At 50.0% G+C, this 23,356-nt stretch overlaps 1 protein-coding gene across 8 annotated transcripts in view; it reads right to left on the bottom strand.

Annotated features, from left to right (window-relative positions):
* Positions 1-23,356, bottom strand: part of sick (sickie) — a 973,111-nt gene that overhangs the window by 276,725 nt on the left and 673,030 nt on the right. The gene's annotated exons all lie outside the window — the stretch shown is intronic.

Below are 23,356 nucleotides of genomic sequence, written 5' to 3'. Positions count from 1 at the left end.
TGCCGCTTGAGAGAAACGGTACTCACACTCTCGGCCCCAAGGGAAGCCATCCATTGTCGGAACCGTCGTCTTCCTGGCCGAGGTAAGGTAGTATGCGTACGCTTTACGCCGCTTTTCCCCTCAGACGCATCAGCCTTTTCATCTCGGCCTCAGAGCGTCACGCTATGCGCGGGGGTTAAGCCTCGACGGCCGCGCTGTTTTCGCATGCAAATTGGCGCTCGGCTCAGCCGAGCCAAAGAGAAGGAGTCGAACGTGGCCGATCGCTATCTGTACACAGCGACAGGCGACGGGGAAGACCTGGCCTACACAGGGACGCCTTCGCCGCATTGCGCCCGCAAGAAAACCGTTAGCGGTCTCTGAACAGAGAGATAAAAGAGGGTGAGAGAGCGCAATGTGAAACAAAGCCTCGTACCTGTGTAAGGGGCACAGGGCAGCGGAATAGGCAGTGGCCTTGGAATTTCCCAATTTTAAAAGCTCGCGTACCGGCCAGGACAAAGAACAGGTATAGAGCGTGCGGAACTGCTATACGAGCTCGCTCCTAATGGCGCGATTATTAAACGAAACACGCAAGACGAAGATGGCGAAGTTAAACTCGGAGACGGTCTAACGCAGCTTGCAGCGTGGAATTTCAATTACCTTATTCTTGCCTTACTCACTATAAAGGGAAGACAGAGAGAAAGAAAAAGAAGTGCCCGCAGTATCGCCGCGTATGGCGAAAAACGAAAGAAAAAGGTAACACGCGGTGATATTAATGACCTACACTCCAAGAACCCCTAAGAATGTTGTCTAATATATTTTAGTGCCATAGCGCTAAGCCTTCCAGTGTCTAAAGAAAAAAAAAAACAGTTGTACGCAATGTGCTACCAACGTTTTATCTTGACTAACTACTCACGTTCGTCTAGCGTCACACTCATGAAGAGAACTCTAGACCTTCCAGATCTTAAACTGCGGCGTAATCTTTCTAGACTTCTCACCTTCCACAAAATATATTACACAAATGAATCGCTAAAGCAAAGTCTTTTCACTGCTCCAAGTTTATCATGTGTATCATCTCGTATTGAACACCGACTCAAAGTGAATGTTCCAAGTTGCAGAACTAACCAGTACTTTTATTCTTTCCTGCCAAAGACAAGCTCAGACTGGAACCACCTGTCCGCCTAAATCGTCTCCATTTCAGAACCAGAAGCTTTCAAATCTGGGCTCCTTCATCACCTGTGTTAATTAACTCTCCTTATTGTATTTGTTTTTGTATAAATATACTTACCACTCCTGTCTGTAACGCCTCAACGGCCCTGATTGTAATGAAATAAATAAAATAAATAAACAATCCCAAACTGCCTCCTTATTAGGCTACAATGCCGCTCGCCATTCCGGTTACCTCGTTTTATCCCTTTATACTGCGGGGTAGGCCCCTTACGATTTCCTGGAGAACCCCACTGCTGCCGGCCGCTGCGAAAGGAACAGGCTTCATCTGAGCTGCCAACAGATTGAAGGTGTTCCACTTAGTAGCATGTTCCACATTTGACCAACTTGTTCCACTTATACTGAGCCGTTTTGATGCAGACTGAATGTGGCGTGACGTCCAATTATGCGCAGCTCCTTTGAATGCACCTGGTAGGAACTCGGCGCATTGGCAATGCAGGTATACCGCTACGCCCGCGGCTGACCCCGGCCCGGTCTCTTCCCCAGCCTCTCGTTTATCGACGATGTTTCAACACTAACCTCAACGTCTTCGCTTCTAGGCATTCGCAACGGCAATGCAAAACAAATACATATTAAGAGACCGAGCGAGATAAATCGAATCAAGACCGCAGAGAGGGTCGGCGCCGTAACCCCGTTCGCAAAGTCGGCCACAAACGCATTCCGCACCTGGTCGCACACGCGCGCGCACGCAGGCACGCCACAGCGCAGCCGTTTGCGGATGGCCCTGACCACGCGAAATAGCGATTAAGTTGCGCTTCGCTAAGCCCTTCGGGCACACCCAGACTCCGAGACCGCAATCGGGAACCACGAGTTTGTGCCAGTGAACTCGCACAACGAAGGCGCGTAGCCCCCCTTTCGGCGCGGCTGTATGGGACAACAAAACGCGCGACGCACTCAGAACCAGCATCTTTTAGACCCCAAAAGCGTAAATGACAACAAACAAACCGCGTAGACAGCTATACGCAAGCGCTAATCCTCGGGAGATAACAGAAGGTCTTCCAGCCAACAACTGGAAGTGCTCGCACGAAAGGTACGGGAGACGGAGGGCGTAAGAAACAGCCAACGACTTCCGCACACGGAAACCCCCACCCCTTTGCTATCGCCATCGGAGGGAGCACACACACACGAAGAGGCATCTGCCTTATAGCAGGCACACACACATGCGCGGTCCGGACATAAACTGACTTGCGTTCCCCTCCGCGGTCTTCCAAGCGCGCGCGCACGCTAACGACGTTTGCGCATGCAGACAAGGCACAGAGGGGAGGGAGGGGGGGGGGGGCAGGTCTTGGCGGCCTCAACGACGTCCGTGACCTCCAGGCGCGGTCCGTCGCGCCGCTCATCGCGGACAAGCGGTTCCCTTTGTAAAGCGGCGTCCCCTGTAGCTAGCTAGCTGTGTGTGCGTACCCGGTAGACAACAATGGCGGCTAATGCTGTTTTCTCGATGGCGTCTGTGCTGAAGACGAGCACTACGAGCACAAAAAAACAAACAAAAAGACAACGTCAGAAAAGCACGCAAGCCCATACAATACGGCGGAGTGCGCGCGAAGGGGCGCTCATAAAACCTTGAAAAAAGTTTTTGAAAGTCGTTTCGAGGAGTCTTAAAAACTACACGCCACCCGGAGATGGCGCGAGGAACGCTGAGGAGGCATAAAAGCGAATAAAATAAAGTAAAATGAAATACGAGAGATGAAGAACAGAGAAAGGAAGTCAAGCGACGTAGACTATAGGTGCGGCGACGACAATGCACGCAGATGTGAGCGCGGTGAGATGTTGCGAAATGACGTTACGCGACAGAACCCTGCCACGGGGTAACGGGCCAAAGCAGAGAGAAGCCCCGTCGTATGTATGACGGGGGAAGTTTCTTTCGCGAGAAGTTTATACGTTGCTTAATCTTTCGCCTAACGCGCATATTTTTGTGTGCGCCGCGAGCGCTTAGAAAGCTGGAAAGAGGCGCCGGCGGCACTAAACCACTCGCGATGACCCGAGCGAATGACATACTGTACGACTATTTTTTCCGTGTCAAGGATAAGTGCGCTGGTACTCGGAAGCAACACGAGTGTAAACTGCGGAGGAAATATGAAAGGGCCACGCAGTTTCTGAACACCGCTGACGCTGCTTGAATCACTGCTGCGCTGGAAGTTAAGCGTAAAGCGGAGTACAGAAGGAAGCACGTTATAAAGACTAGTCAAAAGAAAGCCATGAATGGTAATACCCCTTTATACTGTCAGGAAAAGCAGGAAGTTATTAATTCTCTTCAGAATTTTAGTTTCAGCTAGTTGGTTCGTACTTGAAGCATAAGAGACCAGCACAAAAAGGACGCAGACCAAGTAACACTCAAGGCTGTCTTTGATGTTCCTTGATCCACGCTATTTTCGCTACCGTCCCTTGTTTCATTTAATTTGCACTGTGACGGCCTGCGAAAAGCGCGTTTTCTGAGAGCTACTAAGTAGCTCCAAATAGCTTTCTGCGCGTCGATGCGGCAATGTGGGCCATGAGGCACACCGTACACGACGCCTCCGCATTAGACACCTTTAGCATAACGTCTACCGTGTTACCGCTGCCGGAATACAGGGAGCCCGCACACCACCAGTTCGCACGCGCTGATTGGTCCCTATGCGGCAAGTGCGGGCGGAGCTGTTGAGTACCTGGCGCCATCTGTCGCCATCGAGGCGATCTGCGCATGCGCACTGACGACGCGAGCGCTCCCGGTACTACGATGACGGTAGCACAGTACACGGTATGCTAAAGGAAGTCTGAGTACACGGGCGCTGTTGTTTTTTTGTTTATTTTTGAATTTCTTATCCATTAAAATGAAACCAGCGCAGCCGTTAACCGAATGCCCTATTTCGTACTCTACAGCCGCTTAGCTAGTGGAACGGCATTTTTTGACTGCCAGCCCTTGCAGTCTATCGAACATGTGAACGAGACGTACACGATTAGGGTGCCCCTGACTGTTAAGTGCGATGGGCACACCCGGACCATCTGTTGTCACGAATGCGGGCGCGATTTTCAACCCGAGGGTTTCTACAACCACGGCCAGCTTCACTTCGGCCACCTTAGGCTTTCGTCCGATCTGTGCCCATTTGTGACAATTTACATCAGAGAGCTAAAAAGACGCTGAAGTCACCTTTCGCATTTGCCGCAGCTGCTGTTGCAACTTCTCTGTGTGCTTACGTAAGTTTCTTTGCGGCTGTCGATCCATCAACCTCCATGTTCGGACGAATAGCTGCAGTTACATGTATCCGCTATGCGGTGACGGTGCCTATATGCGCTTATAACAGATATTTATTTTTTTCTGATTTTTGATTTCCCTTTTCTGTCTAGGTTGCTGTTTAGAAACTAGATTTTTCATAAACCGGTGAGCAGGATGTAATGACGTCACATGATCCCGTGATCTCTCTCGACCAATCAGAGGTGGCTTATCAGGCCAGGTTGCGATGACGTCACAAGGTCAAGTGATGACCTCTCTCGACCAGTCACGGAATTTCGCCTCGGACATCGGCGAGGTTTAGGTGTGACCACTCCAATACTGCCGCATTGAACGGAAACGGTCGTTAACGAAATAACAAAAAGGCCCCGTGGCACCTCATTTGTCGCCGTTTTTCTTCCTCGATTTTCGCTCTGTAATAGACACAGGTCCGCAGCCGTGGCCTACAACTGGTTTGGTCGTCCGCCTCGGCTGCCGGTGGTGGCAGGTTCGGAACCCACCGTCGGATACCCACCGTATATGGGTACAGGCTCCCCCCGACTTGGCGACCAGTTTGTTCAGGGGGTGCAGTACTGAGGGGAGGCGCCGTAGACCCCGCTATGCCCTTCGGGGACGCACCCCGTTTCGAACACCCACCTGGAAAGGTGGCTCCATGTATGTTACTATGCCGTCTCGTTGTTGTCTCTGTGCCGTTTAAGTTTTAGATGTCAACCCTCCTCATGGGTGATGCCCAAGCCACCAATGACAGGTAGCTTACTACATATGCTTTAGACTCAGTGTACATCGTGCTCACAGTACCATAGCCCTGTACTAAATAAATCAGTATATAGTAATAGTGCAGTGCACATTATATGTATAATGAAATCGACAAGCTGTTTCGCCATGAATGAGCGGATATGTCTAGACAGTGTGCGCAATTCTCAGAAACTTGTAATCTGACCTCAACTGCTGCTACCTCTAAATGACACGTCATTCTTTCTTGCCCCAGTGTGGTCGCCCTAAACCAACTGTTTCTAACCTCCGTCGGGAGAGGTAAAACTAGATAATGGTGTCGGCTACTCTCGGTCTCTCCTTACTCGGATTTTTTTTTTTATTCAAATACCCTAAAGGCCCTTTACAGGCATTACATAGGGGGTTAAAGAAAAACAATAAAGCAATCGTATTACATAACACAGTGAAAAATATCACAAAGCATGAACAAACATGAGCTCAGATAAATAGGGAAGACAACAGGATAAATAAAGTATTTTGAAACACGCACACACGTGGACCACATTGTTCAAGACAATCTAAAAAAGAATACACTTCTGATAATATTTCATTAAGGGCCAGCAAAGAGTAAGCTCTTCAGTTTGTTAAGAAATGCGTCGTAATTGTTTTCGAGAACAATTTCTGCATGTAGTTTATTCCAGTGATAGATGGCAAGGAACAATGGCGAATGACGCATAAGTTCAGTGTGAGCTATCTGGGGTTGAACTTTGAAGGAGTGGTCTAATCGGGGGAAAATGCGATGTGCTGGTTTGATATGAGAATCTGTGAATGGCGAGTGATTGTGATACATCTTGTGAAAGTGACATAGCAGCGAACTGAGCGGCGAACTGACAACGACACGAAGTCACGCGTGCGCAGATCTGGATAAGCATCGTGCTTTTCCCACCTATGCCTTCTGCTTCGAGAAACGTATTCACCGTCCTTTCAAAACCAGGCAAATCGGCGCTCCTCCACCGGCGGAGTGATTGTCTTCATCGGCGCTCGCATCAGGTGGGCGTGGCCCTTCTGAAATTGCCCAAACCGCACCAGCAGTGTGAACCACCGCCTCCGAGGCGCTAAGTAAAAGATGAGCTTAACCGGGGCCTCATTGAAAGGGCGACCTTGCGTCGCTTTCTTCTCTGTCTCCATGCGTGTTGCACAACGGCCGCACAGCCACACACACACACCGAGAGGCCACAATCACGTGCCTTGTGGCCGTTCGACCTTGAACGCAACGGTCCGCAGCCGACGCAACGCCGATAACGCCTCGGCTGAGACGGGGGGCCAGAGGGCGTCGGCGTGGCGGCGTCCATTAATTATTTATGTGCGCGACTCTCGCCACCGTTGCTGCCACTGGCAAACCCGACCGGCCGCAGCTCGACGCGTACAGGAAGGGAGACGTCGAAGAAATATACGACCGGAGCGAAAGAAGAAAGGCACTTGCGTAACAAGCTACCCAGAAAGAAAAAACGGCCGTTGGGGCAGAAAAGTCGGTTAAGGCTGTTAGGACAGTGTGGCGGCGGAGGGTCTAGAATAGCCTAAGCCATTCCCTCAAGGTCCTTTTTGAAACATAACGACTTATACGTACAATCCGGCACAAAAGTCTCTGCACTGCGCAATCTGCAAACGAAGCCGACAGCTAGATTTTATTTCCGACCGAAGCTACATTATTAGCCGCCGATTGAAGAACACATTTGTGAAGGTGAAAGCCAAAATCTTCTTTCACCTCACAACTGTGGACTCCAGGCGGCGGCTAATATAGACCTATCCGCTTCGTTTGCTGATCAAGCGATCTAGAGGCTTTTGTCCCCGACTGTAGATATGCACACAAACACATGCATCAGCAAACGAAAAACTGTTGTGGGCCTCACGGGACGTGTTTGGTGCCAGCTACTAGTTTACCGTAGCAAAACGACCGATCACTTGGGGCAAAGCGACACGAATAAAGTGCTTCAACTGAGCTAATACTTACCAGAACGACCGCACAAAATAGAGATATTAGTTGGTCCTTGAGTTTTTGCATGCTTCACCGCCTATCCTTTAGGAGAATGAGGGTTGGTTGGTTGGTTTATGGGGTTTAACGTCCCAAAGCGATTAAGGCTATGAGAGACGCCGTAGTGGAGGGCTCCGGAAATTTCGGCCACCTGGGATTCTTTAAGGTGCACTGGCATCGCACAGTACACGGGCCTCGAATTTCTCCTCCAAAGAAATTCAACCGCCGCGGCCGGGATCGAACCCGCGTCTTTCGGGCCAGCAGCCGAGAATGAGGGATCGTCTTACCAGAAGAAAATTATTGATCTTCTTCGGCCAACGACAATCAAACGATCGCCTTTGAACTGACGCTGATTGTACAGTCTGCGCCACCCTTGTGTAGAGCGCTCGATCGGCGCGCTTGCAGGCATAAAAAAACGACTCCTTGCCGCAGCTTCTACGATTTAGACGCAACGCTTGTGCGTAAGTAAAGCCCGATAGACTTACAAGCAAGGTGATCACAGTTACTTATTTCGGAAATCATGGGCTGCTTTGTAAGTTTACTTTTGATTGCGTGGAACACACTGCTCGAGCTCCCTACACAAGGATGACGCTGACTGTACGTCATAATGTCGAGATTCCACACTCGTAGACTCGGGATTCTTCGATACGGGATGCGTGCACCTGACGGACAGTACACTGAACAGAGTAAGCTTTCGTATATTAAGCGATACTCCGCAGCTGAGCTTGTGGACAGGTGTCTCGGCGTCGAAAAGCCCGACGACTAGAAATCTCAATACCCCAATATCTACACTGCGCAGGGAACTCACAGCAGCGGTATGTCCACTTCCCGGCAGCGAAAATTCAACAATTGCGCAACGAAACTAGCAAAGAAGAATCGAAAAGGACGTGATTGTGTGCATTTGGCACTCGAGGTGCAGGAAAGCGCGCGTCCTCGAGCATAACGTTTGCACAGTCTCCTAGGTATCTATCTGCGTTGCGAAAATCGTGCAGCATTCTCATAAACCCCCGCACGTTGAGCTTCCCTTCCCAATGCCCGATTGAGAAGGTCTGCGCTTTTTCTACATATAATTGGTGCACTGCATAGAGCGCATTTTTCACGACCAGAGAGATAAGGGTGCGAAGCCGCGCTATATTATACGCGCTAGCGGGTACCTTAAAATGAAATGCGCGATGGTTCTTCTAAAAACTGCAGCGATATGCGGCTTATTATTCATTTAAAAAAAGCAAATAAAAACACAAATAGCGCGAGATACGTCCCGGCCCACACCATACGTGCACGGCACACGCCTGTGCTGTCATAAGATGCGCTGCTTACCATTACTTGCTTGTCGACATTCTGCAAGACCTTGACACGTCCAACTGGCGGTGCATGCTAGAGCATTCCAGCGCTATCTTCGAGGCGAATGCGTGTCTCGGGCGTGCCTTGTAAAACCGGCGAGACGCAATTCTAATGCTTACATACATCGAGAATGCGTGCACGAGCTGGTTGAAGGGTTACGGGGGAGTAACGAAAATGAAAAAAAAAAAAAAAAACTGGCACCGGCGTGTGCTTGACTTATTTATCCCAATAAGCAGTCGTCCGCTCGCGTAACTTGTGCCGCAGTCACGCATCCAATTTAAAACATTATGTAAATACTTCCCGCTCTCCACAGGGGCAGGAAGTCGCAGCAATAGTTGCGGTACCAGTACACCACCCACCCGGCCCTGCCCTTCTATAACATGTGAGCAACCACTCAAAGCCTCCTACCAGTGTTGTCGCTTTCTAATTACCTTGCCTGCCCCATTAACGCGATATCGTTAAATGCTCGGTTGTCCAGAAAATCCGGTGTTGGTGTTGTGAGCGAAAAATGACGGGTATGCCTCTGGCAGGTGTTCCCCAGGTAGCAACATAGGAGGCCGGTTGGCCACCTAGGTCATGTGACCCTGCGGCGTCATCACAACCTGCCCACCGGGTAGTTTTGGTTTATGGTTTGGTACGCGGGAGTTTAACGTCCCAAAGCGACTCGGGCTATGAGGGACGCCGTAGTGGAGGGCTCCGGATAATTTCGACCACCTGGGGTTGTCTTTAACGTGCAATGATATCGCACTGTAAACGGGCCCCTAGAATTTCGCCTCCATGGAAATTCAACCGCCGCGGCCGGGATCGAACTCGCGTCTTTCGGGTCAGCAGCCGAGCGTTATAACCACTGATCCACCGCGGCGGCGCCCTCCGGAGAGTGAGCAAACTGTCCACCGTGGAAGATAGCACCTGAATTAATGATTGGTCGTTCGGGAAGAGCAACCTGGGTTTAACAGTGCCGATCGCTTAAAGGGACACTGAGGAGAAATTGAAGTTGGCTTGTATCGACAGAATACCAGCTCCTGATTACAAAAACGCCACTCATACTGACAACAAAGCTCTTGTAACGTAGAAAAGAGCAAGAACCAAAATACAGGTATCGCCGCCACAGGCCAAACTCGCAAGTACAAGCGTGATGAGATCATAGAACAAAACAGTGTTGCTAGAACCAATGGTTCTAGCAACGCTAGGACACGAGAAGCACAAATCACTGAGGCGCAGCCAATGCATGCGCAAATCTCCTTGACGTCGCCAGATGACGCCACGTGCCGGGCAACTACGCGCTCGCCTGAAGCATCGGGACCAATCAGCGCCTGCTCGCCGGCGTTAGGCGGGCTCCCGGTATTCCGCTAGCGGTATCAAGGTACACGGTATGCTAAAGGTGTCTATTTGCGAGAACTTCGTTGACGACTTCGAGAACGAGATCCATCGTAACGCTCGCAAAACGCCGGTGCAAACGTAAGCGAAGCGACTGTAGCGACGGCCGCAATAGCCGATAGATGCCTTCAACGTGCGGCCGGCGGTAGCTTTCTTTTCGGCTGCTGCTAGGCCGCACTGCTGGCCGCCAGAAATCACGGAGTCTGCATCACGTCATGTCACGTCATGTTGCACGTCACTTAGTCCTCTGTCGTCATAGCCGAATCCCAAGTTTGAATCACAGCGGCGGGAAAAACCTTTTCAACTTCGAATCCAAATCTCTTAGAAATAAATGCATTTTTCGCTGCCGGCCAAGTGGCAACAAAGCCATGACATGCCGAACTATCGGATTTTGCTATAAAAAATATATTAATAGTGCTCTCCTCAGTGTCCCTTTAAGGCACCTGCCATCTCAGGGCAGTGGCTCATCACTTAACCGCTGCACCACTGCGCCAGGAGGGGTATGAGGACTCGCAGGGATCTACGAATGTAAAGTAGAGAATGACCTTCTGCATGTATGGCAATTAAACTCTTTACGCTATAGCGTCATATCCTTAAGGCGGAGCTTAAATGTCATTCCATGTTTTTGTTCTCGGGCCTTACGCAAACCGTGAACATCGCCGAAACACATCATCGCTCAAAATACAATCCTCCCACTTAGCCGACCCACCCGCTTCCTCATAGCGTGCCTGATCGGCGTTGAGTTAATGAAAAGACCAGCTGTTCCTAGCCCCTTTCTCATCGGCGACTAACACAGATTTAGCGGAGTAAAGAGCCGTCTCTCTCTCTTCTCAAAACTTAACAGTATCAAATCTTTATAGTACATCTAGAAATCGCCAGGGCGTAGATTAGGGATCGATTATGTGCGGTATAGTCTTCCATGCCAGGATCTGGAATTTTCCTACAAAGGGCCCGTGTTGAAGAGCGCCATTGAAAAGCTGAAGAACTCGGGAAGTTTTGGGCTACAATGTTCTGCTACACTGTATCAGAACTTCCCCTATACACCTATATCACAGCAAGCAGGGGTATATAGGGCTACCGACGTCACTGTACGGCTAACGTGACCTGCGGTAAACGTTGCTGCCCAGCTCTCGTCTTGCGGCCATCTTCTCAACTTCCGCACTGCCTTATCGCTCGCTCCGAATTTTAACCACCAGCGCCAGCAATGCGCCGGTGCAGACCACGTCCATCTCAACTCCGTGGCTATCCGCAACCAGGGTGGCACAGAGGAAGACAAAGACAGCAGAAGCAAAGGGACATCAGGACGATAACTGTATCGGGACGGACTAGACCGACTATATGCAGTGAAACTAGATCGCTACACTGCAGCGCAAACCGTGTAGAAAGCCCTGGAGCGTAATAAAAAAAAAACGAAAAAGGAAGCAGCCGCTGACCTCGCTAGGTAAGGTGTCCACACGACGATGCATGCGGTTAGGTAGGTTACATCTTGATCGTTGGAAGTGCGAAGCGCGAAACGGCGGACCACCCAATAGGATGCGCTACGCGAAGGAAGTAAGGTGCGCTCGTGGCAACGAAACGGTGACGACACGCGACGACGGCTTCCCGCCTTTTCTTATCGGTGTGCGGAAACGAACCAAGCGCTAGGCCAGGTTAACACCCTTCTCTCACCTCTGTTCTCTTTACCCTTAGAATCCTTGAGCCCGAGCGATCTGGGGTGCGCGAAGGACGTGCCGACAGCTCCCTTGGGACGATAGCATCCACACGTAAGCACGGCTGAAAGGCACGCTGGCAGCCGGCACCACTGTGACTATCACTTCTGAAGAAGGGACAGCCGTACTTTCACTTCGTGGGGCGAGGACGTGAGATGGGGGAACCTTTTCGAACGCACTGGTTACGCCAGTGTTGCCTCGTGCATTAAGCAAACCGCCCAATGGGAACCTGCCGTACATTCGGGAACGACACAAGAGAAACACAAAGGTTGGTTGGTTTATTGGTGTTTAACGTCCCGAAGCGACTCAGGCTATGAGAGACGCAGTAGTGGAGGGCTCCGGAAATTTCGACCACCTGGGGTTCTTTAACGTGCACTGACATCGCACAGTACACGGGCCTCTAGAATTTCGCCTCCATCGAAATTCGACCACTGGGGCCGTGATTGAACCCGCGTCTTTCGGGTCAGCAGCCGAGCACCATAACCACTGAGCCACCGCGGCGGGGTAGAAGACAAAGGATTTGAACACATCGCAACAATGCGGGAAGTGGCCGGATAGAGAGTTTGGCATCCTCTGTGGAGTCCCAGAAGAAAAGGATGTTCGAAAAGAGGACAGACGGTTCTTCATTACGATTTCGTGCAACCTCAATGCATCAGTATACAGTTAAATCTCCCAAGTAGCCATTTTTGTAGGCAAGTAATCCCAGGGTTTCAGTATCAACCAGCTTCCATTGTCATTTCTTCAAGGCGCTCTACAGACTCAACCTATACGTTTGCATAATAAGTAGGGGTGTGCGAATATTCGAAATTTTCGAATATAATTCGAATATTATATTTTTAGTATTCGTATTCGATTCGAAATTCAGGTATTCGTGTTGTTTCGAATACTCGACACGACGCGAATATTCGTATTTAGCCGAATATTCTATTGCTAGCACCAGCTTTCATTTCGGTCCGCAAGTCCTATCGACAGAGACATAACAACATGGCGGCGCCCAGAGCAATGCGTAACGTTGGGCCATGCAGTAGCTGACTGCGCTGGTGAACTTCTTTGTGGCTATACCTGCGAAGCTGGTATAGTCAGAGCTGTGCACGAAATACCTCGCAATACGTGTCAGTTCAGTGCCAATTGAGAGAGCATTTTCTTTCGCTGGAGAAGTCGTTTCAGCTAGAAGGGAACTACTTCTGCCTGACCATGAGGAGCAGCCGGTTTTTCCTTCACGACAACCTTTTATGTTCATCCCAGCAACACGCTTTTGTGCTTATGGCAAGCTAGCCTTGACCAATGCTGTGTACTAGCCATCTTCTCTGATATTTCCACTCTTCTAAGAACAATGTTCGAGACTGATACTTTTTGTGTAGCCACACACACCTTTTGTGCTCATTTCATCATTGATAGTTGAACTGTGATGTTCTTGGGTGCTTAAATAAATGTTTTGTAGTGGTTAAATGCGTCTGTTCTTGATTATTCGATATTCGATTCGATATTCGGAACCAAGTATTCGTATTCGATTCGTATTCGAAAAATTTGATATTCGCACACCCCTAATAATAAGCATTTTTGCTTTCCTATCCCACGCAGAGTCGAGACCAGTTTTGAACAACCCGTTCTCTCTTTACGACCAGCCTTGATAAGTGAGCTGAATAGCAAAGCGGATTGGAGTTAGTCTCGAGATAGTGTCGTACAGAGATGTGGTTACACTCTACAACACTGTACGTTTAACTTGGACCCGCGAGGAGTCAGGTTGAGCCTGACATGTCTTGCAGACGAGCCGACGGGCGGTTGACAGCTGTAACATACTCCCTCGTTGTGCGCTGCACATCTGTCAATCGGCGCGAGTCAACAGACAGATAAAGCACGGGCAGTCAGACAGCACGTGCCACAGGGGACAGTGTACTTCTACGTGCTCTCTCCTAACTTCTCCTAACTACAAATAATAATCAAGGAACCAAAGCTTGCGCAGGCCGCGTCGGGGACACGATGCGTACCCTATAAGCGGCAACGTAAATTTACAGATAACGTGGACGGCGGTGGCTTCGCGGCCGCAGCAAATGTATTCCACTGTATTCAAATGCATTCCCTTCCAGTGAACGCCCGTGGCTCTCGCACACACAGCCCCAAGCGTGCCGTCTCGGAATACTTAAGCGTCCAGAGTTACGCCAACACACCCATGCAGGTCTAGATAGAGACACAACGCGAAGCGTCCGGGCTGGCCTCCCTCGTAATGAAGACAACAAGGAAGGGTTACTGCGCGCGGTGACTTCGTAAAACACAGGGCGATAGCAGCAGCAACATCAGAGGAGTACCTGCTCTCGTTAAAAGTTACGAACACATCGAAAGCGGGCGACGCCATGTAGACCCCACAAAATGCGCAAGGCTTGAGACGGCAACACAAAATGTGCGCATTCGCATGCGCAACACGCCGTTGGGTGTGCAAGAGCAGCTTTTCGTGAGTGCCGCACACTGAGAAGAGCAATTCTCAGCGAAAAAAAAAATAGAAGACACAGTAACAGAGCAAGTATACGAGGTTCAGAGGTCGGGACCACAAGGAAGCGGCAGGACCACGCAGAACAAACTCCGAAAGTCAGCGAGACGAAGAAACGAAACAACAAAGAAACCCTATGGCCGAAACCGAAAGGGAAGACGGCAAGCATCCAACCGTCGCACGGCCGCCGGAGTCTCCGCAGAGGGCGGGAAGCAACGTCAGAGACTACCTGACTCGGCGGCGGCGGCGGAGAGTCAAGGTCACGACCACCCCGTGCCGGGTCAACCGTGAAAGAGCGGAGAAAACGAAAGGCCGCCATGCGCCATTACTCAAAGCCGAGACGCCTGCTGCTCGAGACCCTACACACCCATCTGGGAGAGGAGGCACGGGCGGCAGCCATGGACGTACTACACATAAACTACACAGCTACATATACGCGCCTCCACTGATAACAAAAGGAGAAATAACCGGAAAGAAAATGTAACAACAAGATAATAACAACTAAAAGGATAAAAACAAAGAAAAGAAACGAACTTTTTCCAGCCGCAGGCGCCGTCTCGCTCTTCGCTTACTTAGACGAGAAAATCGCACGACACGTGACGGCGCGGCGTGCGCGTCATCGTTTCTTAATTGCTTGTGTGTTGGAGGACCCTAGCGAATGTCAACAACCTTTCTCCCTCTTAACATTCAAGGCAGCGCGGTCTTGACATCTTGGTTCCCATGCTTCCATACACCCCAATAGCGAGCGCGAAGCCTGGACTCATTCGTCATTCTGTCGCTTCGTCGGTGGCCTTTCGGGACCTATATTGAGAGGTGTACAGGGTACACGCCGAACCCCGGGAATTCAAAGGGCCTCCACGCAAACAAACATCCAATTGTATATTTAACCTTCCAAAATGTAGCAATGTATATGGTTAACGCCGGATAGAGTTCATAATGGAGCAAAAATATGGAACGGATTGCCCATCGAGGTAAAAGTAGCCACAAACTTTAAAATGACTTGTAAACTGCATTAAAAGTCTAATCAAATTTTGCCTGAAACTCTTGTTTTGTGAATTCTTGACAACTGATTTTTCTTGGAGCTTGGTTTCGGTATGTTTTTTTTTTCTTGTATTCAGTGTATTCTTTTCTTACTTTTGCGTTTTTTGTATTTTGTATTTTTTGTATTCTTCTGGCAGTCTCCTATCTTATTCTTGGGTTTTTTACTGCGTTTTTTTTTGTAACCTGCACTATTTTGATATTGTATCATGATTCCCTCTTTAGTCTCCCGCACTCTGTGGCTGAACTGCAAGTACTTTTTGTATCGGACCGGGCACTAGCTTTGTAGCTATCGGTCCAAACAGCGTTTGTGTGTATCACCTATTTTCGCGATAAAGTTTCCATTAAAAAAAAGGAAAACAGATAGAGGAAACACGAGGGAAAAACACGCGCTAATAGACGAGAGAGAACTCAACGCCTTGGCGTGCGTTACGGGGGCTCTCCGATCTGCGCAGCGACCTCAAGACGACAGGGTCACGAGACGCCATTAAGCCACTCCGCAACCGGGCTTGAGATCGCGATCGATATCGTTCACCGGTTCGCATATTCGAGTGAAAGGGTGGTCCCGCATCCTCGAGACAGAGTCTGGCCCGCAGTGAAGAAGGCATCTCTTGTTGTTGGCGACGCCATTTCAGGCGCCATTTAATCGCCGCCGAGGCATGTATCCGGCGTTTCCCCTCGGTTCCCCCGAGGTAGCAATTTCGCCGTCTCCCAAAAAGAGAAGTGCCTGGGCAGGATTTACGCGTTGATGGGCGACAGGGGGTTACCGCGGAGGGCCATGCGCATCGCTCTAGATCCCCGCGTAAGGTTCTTTCTGCTCGCTTTGAAGCGACATTGTGTTACCTTTCCAAGAGGTAGCCGTGTAATCTGGAATGTAAAAATATTCCAGAACAAGAGGATTTTGCATTACCGTCGCTTTCCAGGCTACTGGAAAATATCCCTTCGAGAATTCAGTCTCTCACCGGTCGCGCTCCCTTGAATTAGCTTACATACACCGGGAGTTGATAAACATGTATCAGGCATTTAATCTGCAGTAAACACGTTGCTGAGTCGCTCCTTCTTCTCTGTGCTGTCATTTTAGCGCTTTATCCTCTGAAACATTTAATTTAGTTACCGAGATGTTTAAGCGAACTTGCGCGGAAAAGCTGCGGCGTTCGCGAATAATCGTTTAACCCGAAGGGAAAGAATGTTATTTCGTTGCCCAGTGAATCCAAGCCGTCCTACCAGTACATCTGAAATGACTTTCTCTCCCCGGTGCAGTCGTGCTACGAAGACACAAGAACGAGTTGACGGGCTAGTCGGTACTGCACTGTGAATACACAGCGGCAGGCACAAGGACGAACACTGCGCCAAAAGTGTGAGGCACACACATAGCACACAGCGCCCGCGGGTGTCTCGTCCGTTTTGTGTGCTGTTTGTTCTTGTGCCTCTCGCTGAGTATTCACACTGAAAAGCTACGGCGGTTTCTGCCTAAAGTAGTCAAAAAGAAACAGTGATCTCCAGTGTGCAATAACCGCCTATCGCACTTAAATTTTCACCACCACAATGACGAAAATTAAGAAATTTATTCGCACGTCCGACGCTGAGCATCAAAGCATGCAAGAACGCTAATAACTAGAAACAGAAAAGTAAAAATAAAAAAGACAGAAAAAAATCGCACGGATTCGCTTATTCAAACATGCAGTTTATTATGTTCTCACCTGAGAACAGTTTTGAGAGTTTTCCTTTCGTTTAATCATACAGCGCGCGCATCAGTAATCAGTAGAAAATATTTTCTGCCCCGCTCCCCTTCCCCCCCCCCCCCCCATTTTGAGAAATGTCAGGGACCTCATTGCAGACAAGTCGCACGTACAAGCTCTTCAGAACGCTATATACACTATGCTCCCTCGGGAACGCTTGGCGGGATGGGGGCGCGAGGTACGTTTCCTGCGACGAAATCGATAGCTTATTTAAGATGCGTGCTTCCCACGACTCAGTGCTCGTGGGCCGACCGACCACCTGCCGGAAAAGCGGCCGCAGACGCCCGCCTCGCGAAGGCTCATTAGCGGAACAAGCCATGCGGCACGGTGGATGCCGTTCTCTTCATTCTTTTGTTACGTAGAGACGGGGCGCGCAGTGTAGTTGCGTTGTCGAGACGGTGCACAGTGCAGAGGAGGAGCTTCTCACACACGAAGTAGAAAGTATCGTTCTTGGAGGAGCAAGCCGCTAAGTTAGAGGGTGGTCCCGCCGCGGTGGCTCAGTGGTTATGGCACTCGGCTGCTGGCCCGAAGTACGCGGGTTCGATCCCGGCTACGGCGGCCGAATTTCGATGGAGGCGAAATTCCAGAGGCCCGTGTACTGTGCGATGTCAGTGCACGTTACAGAACCCCAGGTGGTCGAAATTATCCGGAGCCCTTCACTACGGCGTCCCTCATAGCCTGAGTCGCTTTGGGACGTTAAACCTCATAAACCAAAGCAATTAAAGGGTGACTAAGGAAGCCAGTACCAACTGGCTACTAAACAGTTTAGCAGCTCGAAACGTACGAATTGAAAACATTACACTAAAGACGTTGCGCGAGTTTTTCAAATTGTAGCACACATCTTTGTTCTTTTTTTCTATTTTAAAATTTCTACTTTTGTTCGAATTGCGCGTGAAATGTAGTCATATGTAATGCCATTATTATCACGTATGAACCTCGTATTATTCCGTGCACTGTACTATCGCGCTCAATATGAGTTGCAACGCGCGGTCATCGACCGGGGCTCGTTCCGTGGTGTGCCTCCTCCAAACAGTCGCTCGGAATTCTGGGAGAAACTGCTGTTCCAGGAAACAACAGCACCCCCGCTCAGGAAAAAGTTTCTCCCAGAATTCCGAGCGACTGTTTGGAGGAGGCACACCACGGAACGAGCCCCAGTCGATGACCGCGCGTTGCAACTCATATTGAGCGCGATAGTACCTTTGATTTCTTTCATTGCGACTTAGGTGCTGTCTATGTTAATCTCCAGTGAGTACTGCCAATGAAGGGGTCCTGCGGCCCTGTCAAGCTGGCTTCTGGCAGCTTTTTCTACGTCATGCACAGTGATGTAAATAAAGTTCTATTGTATTGTATTGTATTGTATTGTATTGTATTGCATTGCATTGTATTGTATTGTAAACTAACGCAACAAAGCGCTTTGACCAGTGACTTGGGAGGTGTACGGCAGCGGAAGGCATAAGCTCGAAAGCGACAGTATACGATCGTTGCACAACTGCAGTTCAGGGCCACGGCATATGCAGCGAGGACGCTCGTACTTTGGCACGCGCAGCAAAAGATGCAAAATTTTAATGCGAGTAGCGGTTCTCACGGGTAATCCTAGCGCTCCAGCGCTGTCGCATAGCTGTCGCACGAACTATGAAAGCACTAGCTCCCTTCCCGCCGCAATTCAACTGCTGCAAGATTTGATGCTATTTTCCCGCAGCACACAGCTCCAAAACTCGGGAAAAAAGGTGCTCAAAACCTGCGCGTGTTTTAGTAGTAACACATCAACTAGGTTAAACTGAGAGATCACTACGGCCGGACGCTGCACTGAAGCTCCGCCCACATTCGTGACCACCACGCATTGTTGTTCCTCTTTCGATACGGAACTATGCCGTTGTTGAAGCTTCGCTTGTTGTTGCCCTAACAAAAATCGAATCACAAGACGGAACCGTAATAAGGCGCTTGAATTTTGATGCACCTGGCTAAATAGAGCGAAAGACTATAGATCACTGCTGCTCAGTTCACTGCTTGATAGGTTAGCGAGGTGCACACCACACTGGGACGGATACACTCTACACACGAATACGCCCATGTGGGAGTAAAAATGGGAGTAAGTTGTCCTCTAGCACACTGCCTTTCATAAAAGGGTGTGCTCTAGAAGACATAGTACTCTGTTTTTACTCCTTTTTGTTCAGAGAGTATGGCTCATCGTTGTGCCGTTCCTTTACGTTGTATACGGCATACAACGTAGTTTTACAGCGTGTCACGAATTGGTACTAAACCTGGAAAATTACATGCAATCAAGCAGCCTTTCCAGAGCTTTTGACTCAGCCTTTCTAACCTTTCTAAGGCGGGGCGGGGGGCGGGGGGGGGGGGGGTGGGGGGGTCACCATTTTTTTACAAAAAAATTGTTTGCTGAAATCCACCCCTGCTTCCAAGTGCTTCAAGCATTAGTTCCGCAGAATAGGAGCCGCATACACCTCCCTGATCATTCTCAAAAAGAGCTTGCGGCAAAGCATTTTGCACACTGCCGGATAGTTCTAGCCGTCTGATACCAAGACGTTAGTCTGTCTACATGTTGTTTATGCCCTTCGCTGGGTCCGCATTCAGCGCCGGCAGCTAAGCGTAGGCACATGCAAACAGAGCAAAACGACATTAAGAAGGAAGTGCAATGAACTCCTGCATGTCAACAACCAGCGTAGTTATGATCTTCAACTGCGCGAGAGAGTGGATAAGGCGAACCGCACATTTCCTCCTTGCAGCCTATACAGCCCGACGAGCACATATATTGGCTGTTACGGCAAACTGTCGCTATTCATCTAAGTTCTGTTGAACGCGGCGTACCCGACACTGCAGTTATTCCGCATAACCCGCTCTGACAAAAGAAAAAAAAAACATACACAAGCCATAGCAGTCTTGTGCCCGTCGGTCCTGGGCCAAGTGCACAATACATCTCTGGTGCGCTGCGTTGGAAACCATCATTGGACCTGACAGGAGTTCCTACCAGTGTGAATATATTGCTAGCACGTGCTAAGAGTTCCAACAAATAGCAAAAAAAAAAAAACCCTTTCGCAAGGAAAGCGACCCCTTCCGTTTTTTCTCCAACTCGCGCCTGTTTGCGTGGGGCGGGTGAAGGCCCGACTGTGCGTGTCTTGTAAGGCGACTTGCTTTACACTGTCTGCGATTACAGAGACGGACACGCAGTAAAACGTCGAGAGAGAACGGGACCACGTGCGTGGGCAGGCGGCAGACATGTCGCGAGAAAGAGGTCGTCGGCGGAAGTCGCACCGCGCGACGACCGTTGACGCCTCCTCGGATATTTATGCGTCTTCGCACACAGGAGCTGACAGATAAGGCTCGCCTGGTACTGCAATTGCCTCTCGCCACAACAGGGGGAGAGAGTGGCTCTGGTCGAGAACACGGCTTTGAAAGCGAAAAAAAAGCAAAAAAAAAAACCAAGATGTAAGACATAGTAAAAAAAAGGAGAAAGTGTAGATAGCAAACTCGAGGCTGGTGGTAGATTGCGAGAGGTCGCGGCGACGGAGGCGGTCGTCTGGTGTCGTAATTAAGCTAACGGGAAACGCGGATAACACGAAGAAAACAACAAGACGCGCGCATTTGGAGCGCGCGTGCATAGACACGAAACCAGCAGCTGCGGGCTCAAGCGTGTCTCACGTTGAATGAGCGCGGCCATGTGTCAGCGTGACACGCCGCCCGTGGTGCCGTGCGCAAAGCGTCGTCATATGTGAAGGCAGTGAGAAAGAAAATCTACGCAGAAGGAAGTGAACAAATGATGTTTCATGGCAGAGGCTGTTCTCGCAGGTTATTCGTCTTTGCTGAGTCGCTCACTGGACGTTACGAGTTGTGTCCAGCCTGGAATAGTACCGTCGGTCACCAACACCTCCCACATGCATGTCGTTCCAGTAAATGCTTTCTCCTTCTCCCTCTCTCGTACTCCCTCTCTCGTGATGCTAGTCTAGTGGTTTGAGCATCTGCTGCGTATACTGGAAGGTACGAGGCACGAGGTTCGAATCCCAGTTCCGCGAAGTAACCACCGACTTTCTATTTGGCGGGTTCCCTCCTCGACTACAGAGCTCGGCTTGCCCGCGATGAAATGTTCGGGAAAGAGGGTCGTTCAACCCCGCTGCTTCCTCTCTAACAGACCTCAAACGCTCTAGCCATGACAGTGTTTGCCCTTGATCCATTAGAAGCAAACAGTCACAGTCATAGTCATAATCATAATCACAGTAAGAAAACGTAATCGGCCGGGGATCGAGGATTACCTAGGTAAAGCAATGAGATATGGAAGTTTACTAGCACACGGTAACCGCGACCTGCGCCGTACTGCAGATTATCTGGAAAGGTCTTTGACTAGCGCCGAACGTAGCCTAGTCGATTATGACCGTGTTGACGATGACGAGCTGTATACTTAACTGTTTCTCTCCACGAGCAGACAGCCAGTGTGACGAACGCAGCATGCTATCGTAATTTAGGTTCACGAAAAAATAACGCAAGGCGGGATGGAAGTAAATAGTAAACTATGAGTATTAACGCTTCGAAGTGGCACATGGGCTACGAGGGGCGCCGCAGTGGAGGGCTCCGGATTAAGCTTAGAGGGACGCGCGGAATGACCAGGAAGGATCGAGTACGAAAGGGCCATAGAAGGCAAAGGATTAAGGCGCCAATCAGAGCTTCGAGTGATGCTACACGGAAGTCGAGACTCCGTCGGTTTGGTCACGTCGTGAGGGGGAAATGATTGGTTATCGGGAAATGAAAGACGCAGTGACTGTCTCACATCTCGGTGGACACCACAACCTCGCGTTCAGGGAAGGGAGGAATTTGGGGGTGAAAAAGAACGAGAGTAACAGGTGCCGCAGTGGAGGGCTCCGGTATAATTTCGACCACCTGGGAAGAAGGGCACGTTTGAAAACGGGTGTTCATATATGACAGGGAAGAGGACAGAGGGGATGTGCAGAGAGCTGCATGGTGGAGAGAGATCTTTGGTTTGGTTTACGGGGGTTCGACGTCCCACAGCGACTCAGGCTATGAGGGACGCCGTAGTGGAGGGCTCCGGAATAACTTCGACCACCTGGGGTTCTTTCACATGCACTGACATCGCACAGCACACGGGCCTCTAGAATCTCGCCTCCAAAGAAATTCAGCCGCCGCGGTAGAAACAGACGTCAGTGGAGGAGAGATCGGGATAGGAACACGGGGAGGACACTTGTCAGAAACAGCGACCCTACACACGCGAGCGGGTTAGGCTGAAGGTATATAGGAAGATGAAACAATCGAGCGATTTACAGGTAAAACCAACGTGAGCGATAAACACAAGCAGAACTGCACTAAACAACGCATTCCTCACTGATCGAAATGTCAGACGTAAAAAGCGACACAAAGGAAGACAGTACAGCCCCCCCCCCCCCCCCCCCCCCCCCCCCCCCTCCCTGCAGCATCGCGCGATGTCGGCGCCATCAGTTCCGTGAACAAATGCATTGTTCTCTCGCTCCGTCTATTTCCAGAGGGCGAACAGGTGCCGACGAAAGCGAGGGGGGCGAGCGCACGTACGCTGCGCTTTTTTCTCAGCGCTATTTATTTATATATTTATTACCTTTCGCATTTGAAGCCAGCCTGCGAATCGCTGTGCGCGCGGAGGCGCGGAAAATGTGCGTATACACGGTGAAGGCAATTGAGATCACGGTGCGACTGCCGAGCGCTAACTGCTACTCGTAAAGCGAGCAGGAAACAGCACGTTTTCCTGCTCATTTTTAATTTTTTCTTTTTTCCCGAAGAGTCCTCTTTAGAATAACGGCGAGGGTTCTTCGAAGCGCCCTGAAACCTCGGCTTCGAATGAGACGCCGGGGCCCGTCATAAAATAACGTCGTGAGAGATTTTGTTGCAATTAATCGTCGTGCAGTTTTTATTGCGAGCATTACACCAGTGCCCCAGAATTGTGTCAAGCGCGCTCCGGTGAGAGTATTTTATCACTGAGCGTCTCCGCCGCAACGAGCGCTACAGGCACCGCTGCAGTAAAGAATGGGTGCTTTGCGTCGAGGCGGTTTATCTCGGGACAGTCGCAGCTCGGTGGCAGCTGCATCGTAATAAATTGTGGACGTGCGACGGGCCATATCGTAAACCAGAAGTGTCATTATCTAAACTGTCATGAATGTGGAAGGATTAAGAGTTACGATGAAAGAAACCGTGCTCCGAGCGTAATGCTGTTAGGAGACGCCGAAAAGCAAATGATATCCGTGATTATATTTTCTCCGAAATGTTTGCTGCTTTCTTTGACTACCGCATCCGCCTGACGGACCGTCGCAATGATCGTTATCGGTTCGGTAGTAGTAGTAGTAGTAGTAGTAGTAGCAGTATTTATTTGGCCATATTATAGAATGTGCCCCCGAGGTGAGGATTGACTATTCGGAGGCTCGACTCGGGTGTTTACTCGAGTCAAACGAGGCTCCGCTCTACAAATGACATCCCATACATAGGTCATAGGTCAAACGTATTATTGCGAACCTTAGTAGGTAACGA

This window comes from Amblyomma mixtum, chromosome 4 (assembly GCF_055824585.1).
Source record: "Amblyomma mixtum isolate Tamu chromosome 4, ASM5582458v1, whole genome shotgun sequence".
NCBI lineage: Eukaryota > Metazoa > Arthropoda > Arachnida > Ixodida > Ixodidae > Amblyomma > Amblyomma mixtum.
The sequence above is the reverse complement of the archived record's forward strand: the minus strand, read 5'-3'. Positions and strand labels throughout refer to the sequence as shown.